Genomic DNA, 25,848 nt, shown 5'->3' on the forward strand with positions numbered 1-25,848 from the left:
GTTCCAATATAGGGTGGAGTCGCTGTGTGTCTGCGTGTGCCATGTGGCTCTCCTCCACTCCCCCCTATCCCTCGAGTCCCCCGCATGTCCGTCCGCTGCCACTGGGCCAGGCTTGCCCTGACACAAGAAGGACCCACAGCAGGCAGGAAACAGAACTGTAATGTCATCATAGCAGCTAGTGGGCATTGATATGGAGTTGGTCTCACCTTTGCTGCTATAACAGCCTCCACTCTTCTGGCAAGACTTTCCACTAGATGTTGGAATATTGCTGCAGGGACTTGCTTCCTTTCAGCCACAGGAGCATTAGAGAGGCTGGCCACTGATGTTGGGTGTTCAGGCCTGGCTCGCAGTCAGAGTTCCAATTCAATCCCAAAGGTGTACAATGGGGTTGAGGTCAGGGCTCTGTGCAGGCCAGTCAAGGTCTTCCACATCTATCTCGACAAACCTTTTCTGTATGGACCTCGCTTTGTGCATGGGGGCATTGTCATGCTGAAACAGGAAAGGGCCTTCCTCAAACTGTTGCCACAAAGTTGGAAGCACAGAATCATCTAGAATGTCATTCATTGTATGCTGTAGCATTAAGATTTCCCTTCACTGGAACTAAGGGGCCTAACCCGAACCATAAAAACAGCCCTAGACCATTATTCCTCCTCCACTATACTTTACAGTTGGCACTATGCATTTGGGCAGGTAGCATTCTCCTGGCATCTGCCAAACCCAGATTCGCCGACTGACTGCCAGATGGTGAAGCGTGATTCATCACTCCAGAGAATGCGTTTCCACTGCTCCAGAATTCAATCGTGGTGAGCTTTACACCACTCCAGCCGATACTTGGCATTGCTCATGGTGATCTTAGGCTTGTGTGTGGCTGCTCGGCCCTAGAAACCCATTTCATGAAGCTCCCATTGAACAGTTCTTGTGTTGGCGTTGCTTCCAGAGGCAGTTTGGAACTCGGTAGTGAGTGTTGCAACCGAGGACGGATGAGTTTTACGCACTACACACTTCAGCACTCGGCAGTCCCATTCTGTGAGTTTGTGTGGCCTACCACTTCGCGGCTGAGCCGGTTTTGCTCCTAGACATTTCTACCTCACAATAACAGCACTTAGAGTTGACCAGGGCAGCTCTAGCAGGGCAGAAATGGACTTTATGGAAATGTGGTATCCTATGACAGTGCCACGTTGAAAGTCACTGAGCTCTTCAATAAGGCCATTTTACTGACAATGTTTGTCTATGGAGATTGCATGTCTTTGTTCTCAATTTTATACACCTGTCAGCAACGAGTGTGGCTGAAATATTCAGACCCACTCATTTGAAGGTGTGTCCACATAATTTTGTATGTATAGTGTATGTACTGTTCTTGGGTGAGACTTGATTTAAGGGGATTTGAAGTTACTATGATTCAAAACAAAGGTTGTATATGTGTTTTATGAAAGGAGAAGGTGACCCGGCCTTGACCTTTTCAGACTATCTCCACAGTGCTGTATGGAGATGCCAGGAAAGACATCGCTATGAGCTTACTAAAGTGACCAAACAACAATTAATATGTGGTTTGCATATTAATCATATGTTTGCATATTAAGCCGACATTACAATGTTTTACTGTATAATTTCTCTCTTTATCTGATGGAATCCACCATTTTTTTTATTCCATGCATTATGTTGCTTCAGTCGCCCAGAGGCAGATAGAATAATGCCTTCCAATTAAATCTGTTTGCTCCACCATCACAATTGATGTTAGCAGTAGCAGTGATCATTTGTATTAGTGGAATGAAAAGGGACATTAAACTAGCTTAAGCATTTAAGGGTATTGTGTTTATCATTACTAGCTTTGTGTTTATCCCGATTGTGCTGTTCCATTAGCCAGTTGAGACCACAGTTTTTCTGCAGCCCAAAATCCCCCTTCCTCCATCCCAATTCCCAGTCCTTCCAAACTCCAAGCCTCGCACCATATGGCTCTGTCACCATCCCTCCCAGTCCCAGCCCAAACCCTGTTGGCCAGGCTAGGAGCCCCACCTACAGAGAGAGAGAGGCATCCAAGCACTGGCCTGGCTTCACACGCTCCAACGAGCTCATGCTGGAGAGATTTGGCATGGTCACGTTATCACCCATGCAGCCCCACCTACCCCGTGCCCAAACATCAAACAGTGTCACCGCCGTGAAAGGGTCTAGTGGCTTCCCCTCCACCCCTCCTGCCATCCACCCGTCCAGGATTGATCCTGGGTCTTATCACCACTCTGATCCCTGTGTTATTTTGGGAGTGCAGGGATTGCCTAATGATCTATTGACGTGATCTATCGATCTTTGTCAACCACAATGGCCAAGCGCTGGAGAGCCTGTGGGGCCTAGCTAACTACACCCCTCCTTTCCCTCTCCCTCCGCTCTGCACTCCTCTGCCCCCGCACCCAACCCTTACCAGTCCCAACAGGCGCTCTCTTTCCCTCTCCCTCTGCTCTGCACTCCTTTGCCCCCTCACCCGACCCTTACCAGTCCCAACAGGCGCTCTCTTTCCCTCTCCCTCTGCTCTGCACTCCTCTGCCCCCGCACCCAACCCTTACCAGTCCCAACAGGCGCTCTCTTTCCCTCTTCCTCCGCTCTGCACTCCTCTGCCCCCGCACCCAACCCTTACCAGTCCCAACAGGCGCTCTCTTTCCCTCTCCCTCCCCTCTGCACTCCTCTGCCCCCGCACCCAACCCTTACCAGTCCCAACAGGCGCTCTCTTTCCCTCTCCCTCTGCTCTGCACTCCTCTGCCCCCGCACCCAACCCTTACCAGTCCCAACAGGCGCTCTCTTTCCCTCTCCCTCCGCTCTGCACTCCTCTGCCCCCGCACCCAACCCTTACCAGTCCCAACAGGCGCTCTCTTTCCCTCTCCCTCTGCTCTGCACTCCTCTGCCCCCACACCCAACCCTTACCAGTCCCAACAGGCGCTCTCATTCCCTCTCTCTCTCTCAGAAAAGCCAGAGAGATGAGGAATGAATGTGCTTTTAACATCTGTCTGTGAAGTAACAAATGTATTTTAGCTAATGCTGTTATCCAAAGATGACTGTGCGCTCTGGATAAATCCAATGCTTTTTCAGTGTGAGTGTTTCTGTGAGAGGGCATTTGAGGATGCATATATGACTCTTTAAAGTCAGAGTGGGATCTATAGTGCTTCACTTATTGTATCTGTATCTTACCCAGAATGCAACAGTGAAGGTCACACCCTCTCCCTTTCTCCATAGTTATCAAAGCCACATATTAATGCAGAAGCATGAAACAGCTTTTTCCTTAACGTCAAAACAAAATAATCACAGAATACATTTGCAAAATATAGAAATGAATATGTGGACTCCTCTCACAGTTATTGGTTTCAGTAGAATATGTTTTTGCTTTGCTCTGGCAACTTTGATTGCATCACGCCTTTGTTTGTACCATGTAACCTTCAAGTGTCACATGGCAGTAGTTGTTACTCGTCACGCTGCTCCCAGGTGATATATCCTCAGTCATTTACATCTCCAGATGTCTCATATCACTACCATAACATGGGTTAACACTTTCTAACACAATTTAATGCTGATCTTAATTAGAAATGTGTGTTTTAGTTGAGACCCAAGGTCTCTGTGGTGAATCCAATATCAACTTTACTAAACTCTGTTATTCTGCTCACTGCTGCTCAGTGTAAAGAAGTGAATCATTCTTCTCCCATAGAGATACATTAGATGGATAGACCTGTTCAGTACACCGACAGCCACACTCAGTTTAACTCGCAGGCTGCAGCTCTGCTCCGTATAACACCACACAAATTCCATGTAGCGATTACAAATGGTGACATACTTAGCATTACTGAAATTAATGTGCCACAGATCGATATCAGACGACTTTCAAACAGCTCAATTTTACACTTGCTGCAGGGAACAGATGGAACTAGCTGATAGTGTTGCCAGAGGCTCCAAGGTAGACCAGCAAGTTGAAAACAGGGCCCTTTGGTTATGGTTCTGAGAGAGGGGGTGAAAATATGTACCCTTTTCACAACTATTGAGCTAATCTCAGCTGAGTAGAACTGCAGGCCTGGTTACTCATCCACGGACCATAGTTGCGTGCCGGAAAGGACAATATGAAAACTAAATATCTGAGCATGAGCCAGAATATGGTCCGGGTCAGCACAATAGTGTGAAAAGGATGATACTGTATTACAGTGCTTATCTTCTTAACCGGACCCTGGTCGCCTAAACCCAAATCTGATTATTAGAATAGAGTCATTAATTGCAAATGAGCTTCTGCTACTGTGTTGGGTACACAAAGGATTTACAAATGTCTAGTGCTGGGTGTTTTTGAATGTTTTACTAGACACATTCTTTACATTAAGGATAGGTTTAGCTTCAAACTGTGTGAGAGAAAACAATCAAATGAAGTCGCAGTGTTTAAATACACCTAGAGGCACCTTATATTCTCAGTGTTTAAATACACCTAGAGGCACCTTATATTCTCAGTGTTTAAATACACCTAGAGGCACCTTATATTCTCAGTGTTTAAATACACCTAGAGGCACCTTATATTCTCAGTGTTTAAATACACCTAGAGGCACATTATATTCTCAGTGTTTAAATACACCTAGAGGCACCTTATATTTTCAGTATCAGAATGTTTAGTTCCTTCCCAGACAGGGATCAAACATGTCAGCAGAAATCTCTCAACCCATGATTGATAGGACTCTGCATCACATTGATAGGCCTGTGTATCTCTGATAAAAAAAAAACTATCTACACCTCTCACTTATGTCAGGTTGAATCTCCTGGAACTGCAGGACTGGGGGGATTGGAGAAAGGAGCATGCCATGCATTAAAAACCCTATGTCATTAGAGCCATTCCTGTTCCAGGATTTCTACTGAGGCCTTGTGATTGCATTGCCCTGGTTAGACTGTGTGTGTGTAACCGATGTGAAATGGCTAGCTAATTAGCGGTGGTGCGCGCTAATAGCGTTTCAATCGGTGACGTCATTCGCTTTGAGACCTTGAAGTAGTGGTTCCCCTTGCTCTGCAAGGTCCACGGCTTTTGTGGAGCGATGGGTAACGATGCTTCGTGGGTGTCAGTTGTTGATGTGTGCATAGGGTCCCTGGTTCGAGCCCAGGTTGGGCCGAGGAGAGGGACGGAAGCTATACTGTTACATGTGTACAATATGTATGCGTGTGCGTGTATGTGTGTAACAGCGTGGCCGAGTGGAGACGGAGCGAGAGAGAAGGATTTTTTAAACAAGTCAGGGCACATCTGGTTTTGATTGGTGGGGAAAAAAAGGCCCGCACTGTGTTCTGAGAACTGGCAGTGCCTCTACAACTCAACCCAGGACAGCACAGTACAGTGCAACACTGGAAAACAGACAGGGAGAACTGAATAACACCGCCCCCCACCACCCCTTATACCCTGAGTCTTTGCCAATTCACATAATCCCACATATGTTTCCAAGTACTGTATACGACTTCCTCACTTCCCACTATGCTATGGGAGAGGGCAATGAGGTAGGTAGCCTGATACAAGCTAGGACTTCTAGTCCCATACCATGGCAGTTCTGTGTTTTAGGGAGAATAGTACCCTGGAGGCAAATGAACGTCTCCATGTCTGTCTGTTTGCTCTTTGTCTTGTCACCTCAGAAGTATTGAAGAGGCAGAGAAATTGTGAGAGGTAGCACTGGAAAGCAGGTGAACACTTTCCCCCCCTGAGGGTGCTAAAATCAGCTATTCTCCATCTGTTTGATCAGAGAGGGGGAGGAGAGGGGGTGGAGAAGAGGTGGAGGAGGGGATGGCAGGTCACAGATTGAACGTGACAGAGAAGCCCTCCTCTGGCTAGAGAGGAGAATACTGCAATTAAAAGTGACGCTGTGGTTAACACCAGCAGACGCCAGCAGCCCCTGCAGCCTGACCAGCCTGCCTATTCTCATTCAGCCCATACTGTAGGTTTGGAGCGCAGACAGCATTAAGGTGTGTCTGCCTGTATGAGTGTGAATGTAGCCTTAGCCGCTTCAGGAGATAACCTTCCTCGTTAAGCGATTGTCTTCATGGTTGAGGCAAGGTCTGTCACCTCTGTGAATATAGCTCAGATTGAGATGGAGTGTGTGTGTGTTTGCCCTTGTGAACCTACTTTTATACACAGGGAGCATGTGACTCTGTCTATACCTGTGGTTTAGAGGCACTATTCTTCTGCACAGGGCTGTTCTGAAAGGAGTGTTTGGTTGAGAGGGACTATGAGTCCTGTTATTCTATCCAGGGCTGTTCTGAAGGGAGTGTTTGGTTGAGAGGGACTATGAGTCCTGTTATTCTATCCAGGGCTGTTCTGAAGGGAGTGTTTGGTTGAGAGGGACTATGAGTCCTGTTATTCTGCACAGGGCTGTTCTGAAGGGAGTGTTTGGTTGAGAGGGACTATGAGTCCTGTTATTCTATCCAGGGCTGTTCTGAAGGGAGTGTTTGGTTGAGAGGGACTATGAGTCCTGTTATTCTGCACAGGGCTGTTCTGAAGGGAGTGTTTGGTTGAGAGGGACTATGAGTCCTGTTATTCTATCCAGGGCTGTTCTGAAGGGAGTGTTTGGTTGAGAGGGACTATGAGTCCTGTTCTTCTGCACATGGCTGTTCTGAAGGGAGTGTTTGGTTGAGAGGGACTATGAGTCCTGTTATTCTGCACAGGGCTGTTCTGAAGGGAGTGTTTGATTGAGAGGGACTATGAGTCCTGTTATTCTATCCAGGGCTGTTCTGAAGGGAGTGTTTGATTGAGAGGGACTATGAGTCCTGTTATTCTGCACAGGGCTGTTCTGAAGGGAGTGTTTGATTGAGAGGGACTATGAGTCCTGTTATTCTATCCAGGGCTGTTCTGAAGGGAGTGTTTGATTGAGAGGGACTATGAGTCCTGTTATTCTATCCAGGGCTGTTCTGAAGGGATTGTTTGATTGAGAGGGACTATGAGTCCTGTTATTCTATCCAGGGCTGTTCTGAAGGGATTGTTTGATTGAGAGGGACTATGAGTCCTGTTATTCTGCACAGGGCTGTTCTGAAGGGAGTGTTTGATTGAGAGGGACTATGAGTCCTGCTATTCTATCCAGGGCATAGCCATGCAACGTACAGACCTCGTTCTACCATTTAACGCACAGTGATCTGTTTCCACCCAATCCCTTTCTGATGGGATTTCACAAGCTGCCAATAATCCACAGGCAATGGCAAGGATACATTTTCTCTAACACTAAAAATAATGTAGTTGCAAACAGTGGGAGGAAGCTGGGACTAAGCAGAAATTAAGTTTTGCAGAGCAGCGTTTGAGGGGATTGTTCATAGAAAACACAGGAGAGAACATCCATTTGCATGCCATTTTCCACAGCACAGGATAGTCTACAGAACTTAAATGCACAATGCTGTTTTCACTTCCACATTGCATGGAAAATTGCTTTAGTAAATAAGGTGCTGAATAGGAACGGCAGTAGTTACGGTTGTGAATTTACTACAGTGTATTTATGGCCTTTTCGTGCAGTGTACTGTGTGTAACACTTCATGCTTTAAGTTATAGTTATGTGCTGTGCTGTGACGGCAGTATTATAGAGCATTAATATTCAAATTGCATTGTAATGAGATAGAGAAATAGAGAGATGGAGAGAGAAGTAAAAGAGCGAGATGGGGGAGAGAGAGAGAGAGAAGTAAAGAGCGATATGGGGGGAGAGAGAGAGAAATGGATTTGGCCCTTTTGATTTTCAGCAACTCACGCAAACTAAAATCTCAATTCATATGCGTCTGCTGTGGCTGCATTTTTTGTCGCTGTGTTGATGAAAAGACTGTAAAGTTGGACTGTTTGCTCTGGGAGGGATGGATGGAGGGAAGGATTGAGGGGGGAAATATTAGATGGACAAACCAAGTCCTGTTCTTATATAAGCTCAGATATTGAGTGTGACCTGCTGCCACTTTATCTTGCCCTCTGCAGATTGCATTCCATAATCTAACCAGACAGATTTTCTTTAATGAAATCCTGTAAGAATGATTAGAATAAAAACACTTCTGAATGAGCAGGAACTGCTTTAAAGATAGAGAGCCTTTGGCTTTGCTTTTGCCACTGTCTACTCCTCTAGTCAGACATTTGGTCTTGATGCCACTAGCCTCATTGGGAGACTGAAATTGGATTTGGCACCGTATGATGTTTTCCATCTTAAAACCAGTGAACCAAACCAGTGAACCAAACCAGTGAAAGACTAAGTCAATATTTACTTCCAGCCTGTCTTTCCGGTAATTCTTTAGTTGATTCTGCTTAATTATATTCAATAGCTTTGTGGGACAAAGCTTCTCCATTTAGTATTTATGTCTATCATTTGGGTCAGGTGGTGGTTGAGCATCTTTCGTCATTGTTGTAAGACAAATATAAAACATTTAGCAACAAGATGTAGACGTCCTGTGAAAGCAGAGACAAACACAATCATAAATAAAAGTGCACGTCAGCTCAGCATTACACGGGCAGAACAAATGCCTCCCATTGATCAGCAGTAAGAAAACAGGGAGACTCAGTGATGGGGGATAAAACACCAAACCATCAACCGACCAGACTAGGGTAGCCATCTCATCCTGCTAGACCAAATTAATCATCTTAATGAACTTTAATTATGTCCCATGAAAATAGATAGAAACAAACACACAGTTAGAGAGGGGGAAAGAGGGAAAAACAGGGGAGGAGGCTTACAGAAGGTGGAATTCCTCTGGCACCACCGTCGTCTCCATTAGAGGGCTGTTTTGGTTTCTGTTCACCACTGCCGTGGTTACAAGGGGGAAACAGGAGGGAAAAGGGGAGTTTTGGTGCCAGTTCTGGGAGTCTGAGGTAAATCCTTCCTGTCCTCCCCTCTCCTCCCTCTATGTTGCCTGGCTAGCGGTTTAGCGTTAGCCTCAGGCAGCCCTTCTCCAGACCACTGGGCTGATAAAGGAGCGCTGGCATAAATTCCCACATTAAAAAAATACTATCTATACTATACTATGGTATAAATACTATAGTATACTGTGGTATACTTACTATAGTATACTATGGTATAAATACTATAGTATACTATTGTATACATACTATAGTATTCACTGTAGTGTTTTTAGAGACTTTACTGTAGTATTGTGTTAGGTGCCTCCTAAGAAGAGGTAGGTGCAGGAGTCAGGAGCAGGAGAGCAAGGAATTCCAGTTTGCACAGTCATTTATTATAAGTCCCAACCCACCAACAACAGGCGGGGAAAATCACAAAACACACGGAGGAGAAACCTCAACTCCTAACACAGTACCAACGGTACAACGACTGTGAGGGAAAAACCCCTGTGGCGCAAACACGCACCCCTAACAGAGCTCACACAGCAAAATAATCCCACAAAAAGACTAGTAGGCAGGAGAGGTTAATAAACCCACCGAAATGAACTAATCAGACACGGGTGATAACTACAACAGACAGACACAAACGAAAAGGAAAAATGGATCGATGGCAGCTAGTAGGCTGGCGACGACGACCGCCGAGCGCCGCCCGAACAGGAAGAGGAGCCACCTTCGGTGCAAGTCGTGACTGTCATGCGTAGGTGTAATAGGTGGCAGGGAGGTCAGGCGCAGGAGAGTCAAATGGAGTGTAAAATGGAGTATTTTAATAAAGTCCACGGAGTATGCTCCATAACACTAAATGTACATAAACATGGGTACGAGGACCCGACGCGCACCTATACAACAATCACACTACACTGACAATAAAACAATCTCTGACAAAGACATGAGGGGAAACAGAGGGTTAAATACACAACAGGTAATGAATGGGATTGAAAACAAGTGTGTGGGAAGACAAGACAAAACCAATGGAAAATGAAAAAAGGATCAATGATGGCTAGAAGACCGGTGATTATTTTAGTGTAGTAAAATAACTGTAGTATACTGTTGTATTTACAGTTAACTATAGTATAAATAGTGTAGTAAAATAACTGTAGTATACTGTTGTATTTACAGTTAACTATAGTATAAATAGTGTAGTAAAATAACTGTAGTATACTGTTGTATTTACAGTTAACTATAGTATAAATAGTGTAGTAAAATAACTGTAGTATATACTATAGTAAGTAATGTAGTGTTTCTGCGGACTGTAGAATACTGCAATATTTATTATAATGTTTTTGCGGACTGTAGTATACTGTTGTATTTACTGTCGTTTTTTTTGCGGACATTACTGTAGTATTTACTATAGTGTTTTTGTTTTATTATCTTTGACATAGAAGTGGAGGCTTTCTGGTTCAGGAAACCTACTGGAGAAATACTAAAAGAGCACATTTTCCATAAGCTGTAGGTAGGTAAGACTGGGGTCTAAACTGAGAGTTCAGTGCTTCTGCATTTTTCTATAACATGTATGCAACACGGTATATGGTTTATACCTGGAATGTAGGTTTCTCACTTATGGGTGGCACAAATTGTCATATAGGGAGGGGAATGGGCAGGGTATATGCAGATTAAATAATGTATTTACTATAGTTTAAAAAGTGTAGTATTTTTGTGGACTGCAGTGTTTTTGTGGACATTAATGTAGTATTTACTCCAGTGATTTTGGGGGGGGGATAATACTGTAGTATTTAATATAGTATTCTACAGCATACTACAACATTATATAGTAAGTACTACACATGATCGATGGATACAATAGTGTGTATTATAGTATACTACAGTTTACTACAGAATTCTATATTAAGTACTCTAGTATTCTATAGTAAACTGTAGTATTTTTTCATGCGGGTTAGCAGCCAGCGCTGACGTTAGGCTCCCATCTCCAAGACACCCCCCCTCCCAACCGATAGTGTTCCACAGAGAGGAGGGTGCTGGCGGCGCGGGAATTCATCACTTTGCTAAAGCCCCCAAACACTACGTTAGCATTAGTGCTCAAATGGAAAAATGTGTACAGCACGCCAAATGTAGCCCCCATTGGTTCAGTGCTAAAAACCACTGGCGCACCCCACACCCCCTCTACATTTTGTTTGGGTATCTATTAGCCTTGGGGCCAGAGGAGAAATAATTTACAGTACATGAGGTTGATTGATGACACAAAGAGTTGCTGTTTGGGCGCTTGTCTCATCACTCGCTCTCTCCCCAGACATAATACACTTCCCGCAAGGGAAACACACACCAACCAAAACACGAGCTGAAATTGTTTCAAGAGACGTGACACTTAAAGTTCAAAACATGGCTGGAGGCTGGTCAGAAACATTGTGATACTGAAATCTGATTGGCTGGGCCTGGCTCCCCAATGGGTGAGTCTGCCTGCCAATTGGGTGGGCCTATGGTCATATGAAATCCATAAATTAGGGCCTAATGAATTCATTTCAATTGACTAATTTCCTTATATGAACTGTAAAGCAGTAAAATCTGTGAAATTGTTGCATGTTGTGTTTTATATTTTTGTTCAGTGTAATATTGCCAAAATGATACGATATATGGTAAAACATGATATCTGTTTTTTTCCCATCACTAGTACCAAGATGGATCTAGTGTAAGCCAACCTTGGGAGAGCAGCTCTTCTTGAGTTAGCTGCTACATCGACTGGTGGGTTTATAGAATGTTAAGGGGATTAAGAAGAAACTTGTGGAGAATCCCCTCTAATCCATGGGCCCTCCTGATCAAAGGCACCCAGATAGCTTTGACTTTAACATACTTCCTTCTTCTCTTCTCTTCCAGAGCCTCACTGTAGATTTTTCCAATTAAATGATTCTCTGTAGTGTGGGTTGCCTGATGGTTGGACCGTGGCATTCTGAGAAAGAAAGTGAGAGTGTGTGAAAGAGGGTGAGACTGAGAGAAACCAGAGACACTGGGAGGGAGAGGGAAATTATATTCTGTGTGGCAGGCTACTAACGCTGTTCTGTTCTGCTGTGATTCCTTGGCAGTGATTGGTCGGACTAGGGAATTTCGAAAGCCTTAGGTTGTCCATGTGTAAGTTTGTCTCTGAGGTCTGCTGGTCAATTGGTCATAAACCCTTCAGTGGTCCATCTCCTCATACTTTAGAAATATGAACTCTCCAAAATAGCCCAAACCTAATCTCTTTGCCCACCTGTCTAACACAAAAACCCTGCTACCAACAATAATAATTGTGAGTTCTATGCTCTCCCTTCACATGTTGCTGAGGGGAGAGTAAGGAGAGAGGGGTTTGATGACGGGTGGTGGTAGCTGGGGTTTGGCCGAGGTGTGATGTCGCCATCCTTTGGGGGGATCCAGATTCAATTACAGAGGTATAAGATGAGCTTTGAGTGAGAGACTGAGCTCACAAACACATACATTCACGGTGTAAGACGGATCTCACACGCACACATTCACAGTTTCACATCCCATGTTTCAGACTGAACATCAGTGTTGGGCTTTAACAGGACTTGTTCAGTCTTGACCATCTGTTGGTGGACAGATTGCTTTATATTATCAGCGCTCAGCTGCTGTACATGTCTTATAGTACTGTGCTATTGTTAGGCTACACTATGTACTGAATACTAGACTTGCCTAGTTAAATAAAGGTTAAAATGTTTTGTTTTATTTAAATACTGTAAGTAGTGGCTCTAACCTAGATAACATTCACCATTCCACTAAAAGCTCAGCTGAGACTTGGAATTAACCATCACACCCACTCTATCATGGAATGCCTGCAAACAGGGGGAGAAGAAACAAACAAACCACAGAAACAACAACAGTGGATGTGGGAGATGTAGGCCCTGCAGCATACTCACTGTGATCCTCTATCTTAGGTGGGATAGGAGGACAAGACAGCTTTATTCAGTCTGTCTGTGTGGATGCTCTCCAGAAAGGCACGAGGTCAGCCTCTGTGGTATTGGCTGGAGGAAGGGTAGGGGCGGGAAAATAAAGGGAAAAGGTGTCAGAGGAAAAATAAGAGATGTTATTGTGTCTTTGGTATTTCAGAAAATACACAATAAGACTGGAGGGGATCTGAAAAGAGAAACTGAGTGTGTCAAAATGATAGCGTTTCACCTTAGTAATGGAAGCTTCGCAACAGAAAGAAATAGTTAGGAAATAGAAAGTCACATGGCTGTTGGTTGCCTTAGAACTGATTGCGAAAAAAATTTAGGTAAAAAACAAAATGTTATAGAATTTTTTTAAGTCTTCTCCTGCTTCAATTCCATGTGTGAATGAAACTCAATGTGTGCATATTTGATCAAATACAGAATGCCTGGAAGTTGTCCATAAATGGGGACTCTCTACTTGCAAAACTCAAAAGTGTAGAGAACGGAAGTAGAAGTTGATAGATTTTTAATCCGACAGCTTTTCAAAAATGCCATATTGAGAAAAGCTCGAGTACAGAATGGCGCTGGGAATCTGTCGTTGTCCCATCAGAGTTGCCAGCAGCAGAGCTGTAAGTGATGATAACAGCAGTTGTTACCCATTCATAATCAACATCTGTATGTTGGCTCTTGATAACAAGCCATACATTTCTTTTATTGTCACATACACCAGATAGGTGCAATGAAATGTGTTGTTTTACAGGATCAGCCATGGTAGTATGGTGCCCCTGGAGTAAATGAGTGTTAAGTGCCTTTCTTAAGTGCACATCGCTAGATGGTGCCACCTTGTCAGCTCAGGTATTTGAACCAGCAACCTTTTGGTTACTGGCCCAATGTTCTAACCGCTAGGCAACCTGACGACCTAATAAAGTTGTAAGTGTCCTTAAGCACTGCCAGCCGTGATTAGTTTGACATGGCAGCAGCAGCCAAAGGGGGGAAATCTATTCTCTGTAAAACTCCTAACCTTTCAACAATTTACCCTCCCTTTAACTTTTGTTTACCAAAGCTGAGGCTATTTAAATCCACTCCAATCTGGTCTTAGTCTTCCAATCTCTGACCTAGCATCCTCTTGTCTGTCAGGCCTGGCTGTTCCTTTAAGGACAACTTCTCTTCACTGGTTATTTTCTCTGGTTGTCCTTGAACAACATTAGAGATACAGCTATTGGCCCCAGAGGCACTCCACTTGGCACCTCTACAGTTGCAACTCCAGTTCTGTGATTATTGTACAAATGTCCACCGTGTTCTACGCGTTGACAGTGATTCCACACGAAGCCCCCCCCCAAGCCAAATCCACCCGAAACAAACTTCTCCCAGTAGTTTTCCCCCCTTAATAAAAGAATGAGAAACTAAACTTGGCTGTCCTGTGTTATCTGTCTTTCCATGGCACTGCAGCTCTCCCAGGCAGCCATGACAGGATATTGATGTGCCTCTTCTCTAGAGTCCTCCCTCCACCCCCCCCCCCGACCCCACTCCACCCCACACATGCATCCTACTTCACGACAGAGAGTTCGAACCCCTGGTGAAAAAGAGCTGTCAGCCACCCTCCACTCCCGAGACCACAGAGTTCAGATGTCAGAGGGCCAGGGTGATTGAAAATAAACCCAACTCAAACTGGAGACCTGTGCATCCTCTCCTAACATAAGTGAGTGCCTGTCACCATTGTGTTAGCATCAACACTTTCTCAGCCTATAAGATTGGGATGGGTTACTGCTGGTGGGTGGTGGTGCATTGTTGTCAGTGCCATGGCTATGAGGATGTGGAGCTGGTTCAACCCCTGACCGGTTCATCTCGAGCGGGATGAGGGGGAGCCGACTGGAACAGACTGGAGCAGGAGATCAGAGCGCTGAAGTGGAAAAATGACACTTTTATCAGGGCTTCTGAGTAAACAGTCATTCATGCCTAGCTCAGAGTAATTTTCAGAGGATGACGCGAGGCCCAGGCAGGCCAGAGTGGGCTCACTGCTGTTTGGGGGGCACTGCCTTTTTAGGAACAAGGAGGGATGGAGGGAAACTCTTAGTTGAGGATAAGAAGATGCCAGATTTCAGGTGCACTTCACTGTGACTTCATTTCTTGGAGAGGGACTGAAAATCTTTGCCTTAATCTTCTAATATCAGAAGGAAATCATCTGAACTAGGACCTCTTAGACCAGAACACCAGCTAACCTCCATACTTATCTCTCCCATTCCTTCCCTGTTATTTTCTCTCTCTCTCTCTCTAACCCCATCTGTCTGAACTGTGCCTATTTCCTCCACTCACTGACCTCATAAAGACACAAGTAAGAGGATTCCGTCGTTTGTGGTGTCAAACCAAATCATATTCCAAGTGCATATAGGACAAAGAGCTTAGATATTAAACATGTTATAATATGAGGCTATGCTGTATGACGTAGACTCAAACTCACAGCCATAAGCTTCTTCTCCATTTATCCCTGTTTCCTGCATCACACACCTTTTCCATACTATATAAAAGGAAGTGACTGTATTTACTGTATACCAAATTTAAAATATATATAATAACTGGACATAAAAGATTGTCAAAACAACCAGCAAATCAGCTCCATGTGCTTTTAGTTTTGGGAATCTGTTCCATAGTAGTCCCACGCATATTAGAGAGATAAATGTATATGTGATCGTATACAAATATAAGCAAGGTTTGAAATGATGATGTTTTAGTTAACAGTATATCTGTTTGGGCTTCTTGCGGTCAATCTGCAGTCTACAAATGATTTGTAATGATGTTCCGGCCCCCTGACCGTCTGCTCAAAAAGAAATAGTAGCCGCGGCTGAATCTAGTTGATGATCCCTGATCTATACCGTGTGTATCAGGATATTCTGTGTTGTGTGTATTTTTCCTAAGCCCTTATTGATTATTTTGCTGTTTTCTGTTTTTATACAGTAGTTCAATAATGAAAAACCCAAGCCAGACCAATAATCCCCCACAACAGACATGCAATCCCTGTAGAACATGTTACACTATAAACACTACAAATCAAATGTTCAAATCAAATTATTGTGGTAACATACACATGTTTAGCAGATGTTATTGCGGGTGTTCCTAGCTCCAACACTGCAGTAATATCTAACAATTCACAAAAAGTGAAAGAATGGAGTTAAGAAATATATAAATATTAGGACGAGCAATGTCAGAGTGGCATTGACTAAAACACAGTAGAATACAGTATATACATATGAAATAAGTAAAGCATTATGTAAACATTATTAAAGTGACCAGTGTTCCATTATTAAAGTGACCAGTGATTCCATGTCTATCTATATAAGGCAGCAGCCTCTAAGTTGTAGGGTTGCATAACTGGGTGGTAGCTGGCTAGTGATGGCTATTCAACAGTCTGGTGGCTTTGAGATAGAAGCTGTTTTTCAGTCTCTTGGTCCCAGCTTTGATGCACCTGTACTGACCTCGCCTTCTGAATGGTAGCGGTGTGAACAGGCAGTGGCTCGGGTGGTTGATGTCTTTGATGATCTTTTTGGCCTTGCTGTGACATCGTGTGCTGTGGGTGTCCTGGAGGGCTGGCAGTGTGCACTCGGTGATACATTGGGCAGACCGCACCACCCTCTGGAGAGCACTGCGGTTGCGGGTAGTGCAGTTGCAGTTGCATCTGTAAAGGTTTGTGAGGGTCTTAGGGGCCAAGACAAATTTCTTCAACTTCCTGAGGTTGAGGAGGCGCTGTTGCGCCTTCTTCACCAAACTGTCTGTGTGGGTGGACCATTTCAGATTGTAAGTGATGTGTACGCCGAGGAACTTGATGCTTTTCACCTTCTCCACTGCGGTCCCGTCAATGTGGATGGGGCGTGCTTTCTCTGCTGTTTTCTGTAGTCCACAATCACCTCTTTCGTTTTATTGACGTTGAGGGAGAGGTTATTTTCCTGGCAACACTCTGCCAGGTCCCTCACCTCCTCCCTGTAGGCTGTCTCACCATTGTTGGTAGTCAGGCATACAACTATTGTGTCGTCTGCAAATTTGATGATTGAGCTGGAGGAATGCATGGCCATGCAGTCATGGGTGTACAGGAGGGGGCTGAGCATGCACCCTTGTGGGGCCCCTGTCTTGAGGATCAGTGAAGTGGAGGTGTTGTTTCACCACCTGGGGGCGGCTCGTCAGGAAGTCCAGGACCCAGTTGCACAGTGCGGTGTTCAGACCCAGGGCCCCGAGCTTAATGATGAGCTTGGTGATGATGATGATCATATTTACAACAAATATATTAAGGGAAGGACATGTAAGACTATATTGGATGATCTTATAATGTTTTGATAGGATCTGCTGAATGACATACAGCATCACGGACCTTGATACCTTTGTGTTGTTTGCCCCAGACAACCTCTAACAGTCCAGTCACATCCCAGCAGCACACCATGGATCTGTCATTTTATTGTTATTGAAACAGGATTATATTCACTGATGATGGAGATTATGGCACAGGAAACATAAGTGATGATTACTGTACTCTGTTTTGCAGAACTAAGAACAGAACAGATTGTGAATTGTATTGCAGGTTTAAAGGGGGATGGCTTTGATATTTGTTGTACTGCCTAAGTATAGACATTTGGAGATATTTGTGATTACAAAAATGAAAACAAAATGTTGCTGTGACCTTTAACTAAAATATTACGGCGGAGAAAATACTCAAATTCATGTAGATTGTTTCTTGGCAAAGGCGCACTGGTAGTTTGGTTAGTCTGTTTTGTTTTCAATCTTTCTGGTCGTTGAAATGTGAGCCACTCTTTTCTCTCTGTTACCAAAACTGTGTGTGTGTGTGTGTGTGTGTGCGTGTGTGCGTGCGTGCGTGTAGAAAAGCTATGACAGTCAGTTGTCTGCCTCCCTGACTCACAGAATCTGATACTCTCCTAGTGGAATGGCTGTGATCCCCCCCCCCTCCCAAGTTTCTGCCAGGCTTATTTCTTCCCTCATTCTGCTCTGCTGCCTGTCTTAAAGAACATCCTCTCCTCTCTCCTCCTCTTTAATTCCAGCACACTACCGCCAACATTCCGCAGATTTAATCAGTGTTATTTATTGTGATAGAGATTAACTCTGCTAAATTGACAACCCACCCACCCAGAGAGAGACAATTCTAAACCTGCCAGGCCCTCATGATGAAATCCAGCAGGAAAGAACGTTTTGATGAGTGGTCGGACCAACTCCATGTCCTTCACTGTGTGATGAAGATGAACAGGTTTTCAGAGCAGACATCAACTTGATCAGTGGCTACATGGCTGATTTGTGCTGTTGCTGAATCTTGTTGATTTGTAAAAAGGAATTGGAAAGAAGGCAAAGGCAAACATAGTGTCTTCATATTCTACAGCACATTAACATTTGTAGAACTTTGCTCAGTGGAGACTGGAGAGATCCAACCTGATTCCTTCCTCATGATGATTGTCACTCATGGTAGAGCTCAGGGTGGGAGGATTTCATTTCACTGCTGGTAGTAAGCTTAGAGAGTTCCTCATGCGAGGAATGTTTTCACACACACTAGGACCAGAGACAAATACAGAGACAAGATAGCTCTGCGATGGATAGCAGCTGTCTTATGGGCTCCTGACCAATTCTGCTATTTTGTATTTATTTTTTACTCTGATCTTAACATTTTTTGTACATAATGTCTCTGCCATCATTTCCTATGACCAAAAACAGCTTCTTGACATCAGAACAGAACTAACCTCAATTAGGATAAGTATTGAAGGTAGTGTGATGTTACAGCAATCTTTAGACATATAGCCGGTACCCACAACTGAGGCATATAATTGTAACACACCCAAACTAGGCCTAGCTGAAATATGTAAATGATCAATGAAAACACCAGGTAGCCTATTGTTGTGGGAAAGATGCGTCCGTAACAGATTGCCAAATGGTACGGATTTATAAGGATAATATTAACGTTGTTACTCTGTTTTTGCCAGACAAAACCATAGAAAATTAAACATGTTTACTGGTCACTAATCTGGATATGTGCTTCTTACTCTGCCAGTGCTGATGACTGGTAATTGGTCAACAGTCAAGACATGCAACTTTTTGGTTCTGAAGCACAGATGAAATCTTTTTGAAACAAGAATTTGGTGCAATGCCATGGGCCAATGTTAGTGACCAGATCAAATAAGGTATACATTTAAAATACAAATGGTAGGCTATAATCTATGTAGCCTATTAAAATATGTCATATATATGTCATAATAATGTCATATGTCATAATATATATTTTTTAAGAAATTACACTCGCAACCCCCCAAAACCTTCTCACTGCGCTAGCTCACCCGGCCTGTGTTAATTGACAGTTTGCTGGTCCAATCAAAGGGCTGAGTATGTGTTTCACTAGCCAATCAGTTTTTTTGCAAGTGCAATACTGTCTCTGTCTGCATATGGAGAGTAATCAACGTAGACTGTGCCACAAAATGAGTGACAAAGTCCAAATCATGTGACTCGAGTCCACACCTCTGGCTTGATCCCTTCCTGTACTCCCTGTTCAACCACAACTGCTTGGCCCCGCATGACTAAAAACACTCAAGCCTTCCAAGCCATAGACTGTTCTCTCTGCTACCGCATGGCAAGCGGTGTCAGTGCACCAACAGCTCATTTAATAGCTAATCAAATGGCTACCTGGACACAATCACACATACTTACACTGACACGCCAACACACACACACACACACACACATGTTTTCAATAACTCTCCTACACTGACTTGTACTGGACTGTACCAACACACATTCTTACACTGACACCCCAACACACACATACCAACACGCACGCTACATACACCCACACACACACATAACACGCCAATACATGCATACTGACGCTACACACACACTCTCACACTTTCATACTCACCACATATGGTGCTGCTACTGTCTATTATCTTTCCTGTTGCCTAGTCACTTTACCAGTATCGATATGTACATACAGTGCCTTCAGAAAGTATTCATACCCCTTGACTTATTCCACATTTTGTTGTGTTAGTCTGAATTAAAAATTGATTTTTCTCAGCCATCAACACACAATGACAAAATGAAAACATGTTTTTAGAAATGTTAGCAAATGTAAAAAATAATATGAAATACAGAAATACTATATCTAATTTACGTAGGTATTCACACCCCTTTTCTATGATACTCTAAATTGAACTAATGTGCATCCAATTTCCTTTAATCATCCTTGAGCTGTCACTACAACTTGATTGGAGTCCACCTGTGGCCAATTCATTTGTGTGGACATGATTTAGAAAGAAACACGCCTGTCTGTATAAGGTCCCACAGTTGACTGTGTATGTCAGAGCAGGAATTCCAAGGAAATGTATGTTGATCTCCGAGATACAATTGAGATGAGACAAAAATCTGGGAAAGGGTCCAAACATCTTCTAGATTGTCGAAAGTTTCCAAGGGCACAGTGGTCTCCATTATATGGAACTACCCAGACTCTGCTTAGAGCTGTCTGTCCGACCAAACTGAGCAACTGGGCAAGAAGGACCTTGGACAGGGAGGTGACCAAGAACCAACCCTATGACCACTCTGACAGAACTGAAGAGTGAGATGGAAGAACCTGCAAATAGGACAACAGTCTCTACAACACTTCACCAGTCTGGGTTTAATGGGAGAGTGGCCAGACGGAAGCCGCTCTTGAGAAAGGCACATGACAGCATGCCTGGAGTTTACAAAAAGGCACATGACAGCACGCCTGGAGTTTACAAAAAGGCACAAGACAGCACGCCTGGAGTTTACAAAAAGGCACAAGACAGCACGCCTGGAGTTTACAAAAAGGCACAAGACAGCACGCCTGGAGTTTACAAAAAGGCACAAGACAGCACGCCTGGAGTTTACAAAAAGGCACATGACAGCACGCCTGGAGTTTACAAAAAGGCACAAGACAGCACGCCTGGAGTTTACAAAAAGGCACAAGACAGCACGCCTGGAGTTTACAAAAAGGCACAAGACAGCACGCCTGGAGTTTACAAAAAGGCACATGACAGCACGCCTGGAGTTTACAAAAAGGCACATGACAGCACGCCTGGAGTTTACAAAAAGGCACAAGACAGCACGCCTGGAGTTTACAAAAAGGCACATGACAGCACGCCTGGAGTTTACAAAAAGGCACAAGACAGCACGCCTGGAGTTTACAAAAAGGCACAAGACAGCACGCCTGGAGTTTGTGAAAGACTCTGAGATCATAAAGCAAACAATTATGTGGTCTGATGAGACAAATTGAACTCTTTGGCTTGAATGCAAAGCACTATGTCTGGAGAAAACCAGGCACAGCTCATCCGTCTAACACCATCCCTACCTTGAAGCATGGTGGTGGAGCCAAATAGAAGCAAATTCTTGATGAGAACCCGCTTCAGTGCAAATCAAATCAAAGTTTAAATCAAATTTGTCACATACATATGGTTAGCAGATGTTAATGTGAGTGTAGCAAAATGCTTGTGCTTCTAGTTCCGACAATGCAGTAATAACCAACGAGTAATCTAACCTAACAATTCCACAACTACTACCTTATACACACAAGTGTAAAGGGATAAAGAATATGTACATAAAGATATATGAATGAGTAATGGTACAGAGCGGCATAGGCAAGATGCAGTAGATGGTATCGAGTACAGTATATACATATGAGATGAGTAATGTAGGGTATGTAAACAAAGTGGCATAGTTTAAAGTGGCTAGTGATACGTGTATTACATAAAGATGCAGTAGATGATATATAGTACAGTATATACATATGAGATGAGTAATGTAGGGTATGTAAACATTATATTAAGTGGCATGGTAAGTGGCATGGTAACTTCGACCTTAGACTGGGGGCGAATATTTACGTTCCAACAGGACAATGACCCCAAGCATACAGCCAAAGCAACACTGGAATGGATTCAGAATAAGAATGTGAAAGTCCTTGAGTAGACCAACCAAAGCCCAGACCTAAATCCCATTGACAATCTGTGGAAAGACTTGAAGATTAATGTTCACCGCAGCTCCCCATCTAACTTAACAGAGCTGGAGAAAATCTGCCAGGGAGAGTGGGAGAAAATCCCCAAATCTAGATGTGCAAAGCTGATACAGACATACCCAAGATGACTCAAAGCTGTAATTACTGCAAAAGGTGCTTCTATGAAGTATTAACTCAGAATTGTGAATACTTGTGTAAATGAAATATTTCTGTGTTTAATTTTCAATACTTTTGCAAATATGTCTAAAAACATGTCTTCTCTTTGTCATTATGGGGTATTGTGTGTAGATGGGTCAGAAAAAAATTGATACCTGTTGTTTACGAAGCATGTGACAAATACAATTTGATTTGAGGTATATGACTCTGACTAGGACTAAAGTGGTGGTGGTCTGACCACATGGAGAGAATATGCACCTTGGTTGAGTAACTCCCTGTGTTGCTACATACAGTACATCCATCAGGAGTCACACGCCATCTGAACCTTCCTGATCCTTCGATAGCATCGCCATGGTAACGATCACACGTCAAGAGGTACTTGTCAGTTGCCAGGAAGAAGATTCCGTTTGCCAGCCCGCCTGCATGCCTCTCGTCTCGTAGAATAAGAAATGTCTTCTGAAGAAATGTACCAATTAAGGAGACAGCTAGACCAGCTGCACCACATGCCACATACAGACATATCCCCCAGAATACTGCAGCCTATCATATCTGTCTGGAAGAATTATCACTATCACTGTTCAACTAGACACTAATACACTGTGAGACTGAGAATAGAGTGCTGTTCTTCACTGTCTGTCTGTCTGTGGATTGTTAATGGTAGCGTTGTGGCGTCTAGCTGGTGAAAGCTACGCCAGCTTTTTGTGAACCATTGCCTCCTGGAGAGCAATGTACTTGGGCTGTAATTGTGGCTTGAAACATTACAGACTCACTCAGCTGACATTTGGTGAACTTTCCTCACATCGTTTTAGGAATTTTGATCAGCGTGCCTGTAGAATCTGCAGATAAACAGAGAACAAGCTGAGGTGAAACATTCCTCGCTCTTTGGCTTCGTCTCAGCTGTGTCTTGTCACCATGGAAGATCATTATGTCACGTCTGAGATGGGTTTAGATGAAGGAAAGAAGCAGGAGAAAAGTAAGGGAGGTCCTCAGTGGAGTATATAGGTAGATCACCTGGTAGAGATAGCCGGGGATATCTCTGTCTTCTCAGTGGGTGAATCAGCCTAGGGAATGGAAAGTAGTGGTGGCTTTTGTCTGGCTGTAGGCTACTGCTTTTCATTGATAGTGCTGTAGGCTAGTGCTTGTTGAGTTGTTCATGTTTTCATTGATAGTGCTGTAGACTAGTGCTTGTTGAGGTGTTCATGTTTTCACTGATAGTGCTGTAGGCTAGTGCATGTTGAGTTGTTCATGTTTTCACTGATAGTGTTGTAGGCTAGTGCTTGTTGAGTTGTTCATGTTTTCACTGATAGTGCTGTAGGCTAGTGCTTGTTGAGTTGTTCATGTTTTCACTGATAGTGCTGTAGGCTAGTGCATGTTGAGTTGTTCATGTTTTCACTGATAGTGTTGTAGGCTAGTGCTTGTTGAGTTGTTCATGTTTTCACTGATAGTGCTGTAGGCTAGTGCTTGTTGAGTTGTTCATGTTTTCACTGATAGTGCTGTAGGCTAGTGCTTGTTGAGTTGTTCATGTTTTCACTGATAGTGCTGTAGACTAGTGCTTGTTGAGTTGTTCATGTTTTCACTGATAGTGCTGTAGGCTAGTGCATGTTGAGTTGTTCATGTTTTCACTGATAGTGCTGTAGGCCTAGTCTATGTCTCTCCCTCGTACAGCTTTCAGGATATTGCTCTTGATGTGATGACAGAACTAACTCTAAGAGACACAAAGACTGATCAGTTTGGGAATAATCTATCTTTTCCATAGTATTTTCCCAGAGGACACCTATGTGAAGACACAACCAGAACATGAAATATGTCCACACTTCTCCATTAGAGGCTAGTCTTGTGGATATCACTAGCTAATACACTCTACTGTACTTTCAGATAATCATCCCAGTGAGTTCAGACATGGATCGTTACACTGGGATAGGGCAGCTGCTCTAACCGTTGAGCCTGTAGTTGGCTGGTGTTAATCCAATGTCGTCACATGATACATCTGAATGACGTATTAAGCTGTAGGCTGGCTATTGATAACACTCAGATTGGACCACTAACCATTTTTCCTACTGTCACACGTCATTTACCTAACTGGAATCGACTAGTAGCAACACTTAAAGTCTATATTATGGCAGATACACACACACACACACACACACACACACACACACACATTGTAAAACTTTATTTGAATCCACAAATCGCATTACAGTCGAGAAGGATTCAAACATTTCAATGGTCATGGATATATGGCCACTTATGGATACATGACAGCTGACACAGAGCAGTCACACACAACCACACACACAGACACACACATTTGGACAGCATTGAGAGGTGGCAAAGACCATCCGTTTGAGAGAGAATGAATTTGGTTGTGAACAAACAGAAGTTGAAAGCCCTCTACTTTCTCACCGTTCCATGGCAGGGTGAGGGGTTAGATGGGTGAGGTTAGTGGTACCTAGGCCTCAACATCGCCTGGTTGCAGCAGGCTTTGATCGCAGCCTAATTAGGTGTACGTTAGCCTCTGGTTCCACGGATACAACTAATTAGGCTCCTGTGCGAATAATTAAAATGATGTAGCATGACCGGTTTAAGCAGGATGTGTATTAAGCGAAGCGATTATGAAATTCGTCACCTGGAAAGATCCATTATCCATTTTTATCTTGCCACCTCAACCAACCCCTTAGTGTTTGTTTAATACAAATAGATTTTCTTTTTAGTTCCTCTCTGTGAGTCTCTTAAAGGAGAGGCGATCGTTCGGCGAGGAACTGTAGCGAATATGGTTTGATCCTCGGGGGCTGCAATTTATCAGTAATAGGAGAACTCTGATAGGGGGTCTCACTAACCTCTGGAAGAGCTTCTTCTGTCCTCCATCCCTCCCTCTCCATTAAGCCCTGTATTAAAGATTCATATGGCACCTACAGCACGTACACAATACCCAGCACACTGTGTTAGGCAGCTTCTTGACTTATTCCATTCCATTAGTGAACTCCCCCTAATTAGGATACTTAGAGTGGATCCTTCCAACTCACAGCTCCATGCGGATTAGTGTTCTCACCCTCGGCAGAGAGAACAATCGTTGGAGAGAGACAACGGGTTGCATTGTTGGTGATGATGATGTGCTGTTTGGTCATATAGGCTCTTTCTCTCTTCTTACTGCTCCTCTGGGCTGGCTGAGTATGTGTGTGTGTGTGTGTGTGTGTGTGTGTGTGTGTGTGTGTGTGTGTGTGTGTGTTGTGTTCTCGCTCTCTTTCGCTCTTCCTCTCTCTGTGCCATGGCTTTCCATCAGTCCATATTTAACTTCATGGCTTCATGTACCAGCTTATGCCTCTTTAGAGTAAAGTCTAGTGAGAGAGACTGAGGCATATCTTCCAACTTCCCCTGTTAATAGGCATACAGTCTATTTGACACAATTAAGGAAAACAATGTAGTTCGTAAATGAAAGATTGAGTTGCAGTACTAAGACATTTAGAAATGGAACTGTTTGGATTGGCCCCACCTGAGTCCTAGAGCAATTAGGCAGTGATACAAAAACACATTAATCTACAGTAGTTATTATATCTATCCTGGGTTAATTTATGGTTATAGAACAGCTCCAGACTTTATTAATTGGCCGTGTGAGATGAGACACAGTGAAATTACATTTGCATAGATCATTTTTAAATTGCTCAACATCCAACAGCGAGTGAGCGAGGGTAAAACACCTTATGGCGACGCAAACTGTCAGTGTGAGGTATTTCTTTTTTGACCGAGTTTGCTGATGAGAAAAGCGAGAGGGGGTGGAAAGGAGAGTGTGGTGTTTTTCGTGTGTGGGAGGGGGGCATCTCGTGTGGGGGCACGGACGGTGGCCATCTCGCCCCCATGTCTCCACAGGAGCGGAAAAATTGGCTCTACTCAGCCGACCAGGACGACGATAGTGGGCCGGGGAGTCAATTCCAGAAAGGACTCCCGAGTTTAATTTAAAAAATTGAATCGTCAATTTCCGTTCAGGG

General features: G+C 43.8%; 1 protein-coding gene and 1 non-coding gene across 3 annotated transcripts in view; one reads left to right on the plus strand and one right to left on the minus strand.

The window, feature by feature from the left end:
• LOC110522748 (plexin-B2-like) overlaps positions 1 to 25,848 on the plus strand; it is a 237,112-nt gene that overhangs the window by 132,042 nt on the left and 79,222 nt on the right. The gene's annotated exons all lie outside the window — the stretch shown is intronic.
• On the minus strand, positions 10,220 to 10,272 carry LOC118945899. Its single transcript, XR_005041054.1, has one exon. It is a non-coding gene; the product is annotated as a U7 small nuclear RNA (small nuclear RNA).

The sequence above is a fragment of the Oncorhynchus mykiss genome, chromosome 30 (genome assembly GCF_013265735.2).
Source record: "Oncorhynchus mykiss isolate Arlee chromosome 30, USDA_OmykA_1.1, whole genome shotgun sequence".
NCBI lineage: Eukaryota > Metazoa > Chordata > Actinopteri > Salmoniformes > Salmonidae > Oncorhynchus > Oncorhynchus mykiss.